At 51.8% G+C, this 4,419-nt stretch overlaps 1 pseudogene; it reads right to left on the minus strand.

Moving 5' to 3' along the window:
• Positions 1 to 848: 848 nt before the first annotated feature.
• On the minus strand, positions 849 to 1,026 carry LOC117606385 (U2 spliceosomal RNA; annotated as a pseudogene).
• Between the last annotated feature and the right edge of the window lie 3,393 nt (positions 1,027 to 4,419).

The following is a 4,419-nucleotide window of genomic DNA, read 5'->3' on the forward strand; positions in this document are numbered from 1 at the left end:
TATATACGTCGCGGAAGTAAAAATAAAGGAAATAAATAAACGAAAATAAATAAAAAATAAAAGTAAAATAAATAAATCAAAATAATAAAAGAAAACCTTAATCTAGTGACTAGATTGAGATCAAAAGAATAAAAACAAAACGGACGAAACGAAGACGACCGTGCGAGTCGCTCTCCGCGATAATTTGCAAATTAAATCTGCAAATTACCGCACACAGGGGACTAGACTGTTAATATCGAGTTACACAAGTTGTAAAGGGACCCGTGTACCTCGATAATTATCGGAAAAAGAATGATTAATCTACTGCAAATAGAAAAATTTCTAGCTAAATAGCTAGAATAATGGAATAAAGTCTACCCGTAACGGTCTAAATATCTATATTTAGCCTATACGGGAGCACAAAAACTACAGCAAAAAGTGGATTTCGGAAAGTCGGTTAGTGGAACAACAGCTGTTATCGGGTTAAACGACCAGCGTTCTCACGGATAACAGCTAAACATAGAATCAAAACAAAACAAACGCGAGCAAAGCCGCACCGGAATCGGATACGGCGCGAAAGGGTTTCGATGTATCGAAACAGTCCGCCTGGAGTCGACAGCGCTTTGCCTGCTCCAGGTGGCACCACTCTACAGTAACGCTACACTACGAAAAACCACCACCAGACTCCCAAGCTCCACTTACCGCGCAGTCAGTCGCCGCTGTGCTGAGCGAGTCGCACCGCCGTTGGAAAAGCCAGACGCGATCGCGGATAAAAGAAAATAAAAATACAAAGAAAGACTAGGGAAAAGAGAAGAGGAGTCAGAATATTTTAAAAGAAAGAAATAGAAAAGAAAATATGTTTATAGTAGTATGTGTGGGCCGCGTCCTGCGGTAATGCAATACAGGTGCGACCCGTGTCGGAGTCGGAGCAAGCTCCGAAATCCGACCGTTTTCAAAAATGAGATTAATATTCTGACTCCCCAATGGGGAGTGTATCAGATATTAAGCTGATAAGAACAGATAAACTTGCTTTATTGAACAATTGATGTTTCCCCAGAGGCAAGCCTCTGGGGGGATACACTTTACAGCATTTTTTGGGCGTAGCCCTTCATAATAAAGAAAGAATTAAATTAATGCAGCGGGGGCATTTCCCCGCCGCATGCGTCACCACTGCAGTCATCAGATAGTAGGGGACAGAAAAAGAAGAAGGGACCATTAGCCCTACATTCTTTGTCACTCACGTGCAGCAATGTGCTGCAGATAGATAAATGTCAATTTAGCCATGCACGTATTTTCATATATATGCATGCGTAGAAACAATAGTATAAATAATAGTATAGTGAATGAAGGTATATGTATGCTGTATATATGCAGGTATATGAAAATAAAAAAATAAAATGAAAGTGAGTATAAAGTGTAAAGAAGAGTTTAGAAATAGATAGCTGCCAATATTAGTAATAGAGAAGGTGTATAAGTAAGTAGGTACTTTGGCAGCGAAACAAAGTATAGGTATAAGTATATGTAGAGCACCGATGTAAGGTGATATAGAAAGAAGAGACAGAAAAATAGAGAATAGGTAAATTATAATAGTGGAAGTAGAGAAAGAGAGAAAATAAATAGAAAATTACATCGGTGCTCGTCGTAGTGGAGGAGATGAGGATACCAGGGTCCCGCCTCCCTGTTCTATTGTCGCGTTGTTATTGCCGTTGTTGTTGTTGAGCTGCGCTTCCGATACCGTGTACTGCCTAATTCCCGATACGTGTTCGACATACATATCGCGCGACCACCCAATCGTTTCAGCTATCATCAATTTGCGCATCAATGATGCGTATCGCGGCGAGATTCTTAGTACTTCCAGGAGGAACTCGTTCCCCGGGTCCCAGGCGCCCAGGGCACCAACGATAAAGGCGTCCAAGTACACTTTGTAGCCGCGCCCTCGCAATATAGCGGCCAGATCTTCATATTTTTTGATTTTTTCAAAACGTGCATCTACGATGCCCTGCATCGTATTCTCGAAGGGCACGGCTACATCAACTATAACTATAGTCTTCGACGCTTCGTGTGTCACGACGATGTCGGGGCGAAGCGTCGAAGATTCACCCGTTACCCCGCGGACACACCTGTTGACCCGGATCTCACCGGGGAGCCGGATCGCCTTACTCAGCCTCAGGACGAGGTTATCGTGCCGTCTCTGCCTGGCGGCAGAATGAGGACCGCAGTGGCAGAGCACATGAGGAAGGCTTTCCAGCGTGTATCCGCATCGCCTGCAGCGCTTATCATCGCTCCCCCATCGACGGGCTCCGTTTAACGGGAGCACGTCGAGGCGGGCGCGATGAATAAACCTCCAATCAGCGAAGCGGATAAACGCACCACCCCTCATGAAGCGATTGCTCGCCGCATGTTGGGTGGTTGCCTGGAAAACCTTTCCCTGGTCCGGCTTCCGAAGAAGCGAGGACAGGTAGCGCTCCGTCACCGCGGCCCTCATCCTGGTGATGACGTGTGCCTTGGCTTGAGGCGGCACGACCACCCGACGTCCATTTCGGGACTCCATCACAACCGCGAGCTCAGCCCGATCATCGCACCACTCCCAGCGAAAACCGAGACGCGCTCCAGACCTCAGCGCAGCGGATCGCACCCTCGACCAAAACGACGAACGACCCGTCGTTGGTCTTGACCAGTCCCCGGCCAGAGAGCCCGACAGGTACTGGGCAAGATCCCGACCAGTCGGAGCCCGGCAAAGCTTCTCGCTCGCGGCAGCTTCCAGCGAGTACCTCGCGATGTTAGCCACGACCGTGTCACCCGCATTCAGCATCCTGAATGCGTGAGCCACGGCCGTAACCTCCGCGAGGTCGGCTATCGGAGGGAGTCCACACCCTCCCAGTGACGGGGGAATGTGGACCACCTCCGGGCTAGCCCGCTGGGGCAAGTTAAGCCATAGCTTGACCGTCCGCTTGATAGCCTTGTCGAGCTCCGACAGGGCCATTCGTCGCATATTGGCTCCCCTGAGCAGGAAACCGAGACGAGGGACAATGAATGTCGCCACCGTCTCGATCTTCTGCCAGGGGGCGAGGAGTGACTGGTCCACCGCGCTCAGGTCCTCTAACACGCCACGGATCGCGGTGTAGGGCGTCTGATCGAGCTGAACCCCGGTTGGGACCCCTAGATGCTGGTAGGGCTCACCTTTTCCCAGAGCCGGAACGGGCTCCTCCTGGATGCAGTACACGGTATCCAGTACATCGTCCCGGCCTCGTAAGTGTAACGTGGCACACTTCTTCGCGTTGAAGGCAAGACCCAGGTTGTTGGCTGTTTTTTCCACATTGAGCAGCGTAATCCTCATCTCCTCTTCGCTTGTCGCCAGCAGCGTGACGTCGTCCGCGTAGGCGAGCTCGTCGACCGTTTCTCCCGCGATTTCGTAGCCACCGGTCGACTCCTCGGCCACGCGGAGTATGGGCTCGATTGCAAGGTTGAACAGGATGGGGCTGAGGGGGCATCCTTGTTTTACCCCTGACTGTATGGGGATTCTTTCTGTATATCCCTCAGAGGTGCGGACCCTCGTCGCACAGTCTGTGTACAGACTGGCGACGATATTTGTGATCGCCCGCGGTGCCCCGGCGTTGGAGAGCGACTCCAAGATAGTGGCGTGCGGGATCGATCCAAAAGCATTGGAAAGATCCAGCCACGCCACCACCAGTTCCCTTTTCTTCCTCCGAGCGTCGGCGATGCATTCCTGCAGCACGAAGTTGTGCTCGAGGCACCCCTCGTACGGCAGGAAGCCCTTTTGGCCTCGTGAGAGCCGTCGGTTTAGTACGGCCCAGTGGGTGAGGCGGTCGGCCATTACAGCGGCGAAGAGTTTGGGTAGGGTATCGCCCATCGCGAGAGGTCTCCAGTTCGACAAGTCATCCCGGTCACCTTTCTTATGAATAAGAACGGTGTTAGACTCCTTCCAAACGCGCGGAATATGCTCCATCTTGAGACAGGCGTTGAACAACGCCGTTAAGAGCGTGGCGCCTGGGTCGACATCGCGCAAATCACCGTAGGTTACACCGTCAGGACCCGGAGAAGATTTCTTCATCCGGTCCAGGCGGCGGCTCACCTCGGCGGCCGTACATGCCGACACCAGAGCGTCACATTCCTGTGCTGTCTCGTAATGGATGGTCGGGAGGGGCCCCGCGCGATCCCGAGGAGCGTACATTTCTGTAAAGTGTCGCTGGACTATGTCCTTCGACACTTCACAGTGCGGGGAGGACCCTTTCAGGACCTCCCGCACCGCACGCTTCCGGTTCGCACGGAACAGGCGCTGAATGCGCGTCGCCTCCCGAACATATTCCTCGCGGTTGGTAGGAGTACCGGTCGTCGTCGAGCTGTCCCTCGGACGGCGAGACTCACCCTCCCTCCTCGCAGCCGCTTGTGGCCGGCCACCCCTCCCACTGGTGGCTGAAT

Source organism: Osmia lignaria, chromosome 1 (assembly GCF_051020975.1).
Source record: "Osmia lignaria lignaria isolate PbOS001 chromosome 1, iyOsmLign1, whole genome shotgun sequence".
Taxonomy (NCBI): domain Eukaryota; kingdom Metazoa; phylum Arthropoda; class Insecta; order Hymenoptera; family Megachilidae; genus Osmia; species Osmia lignaria.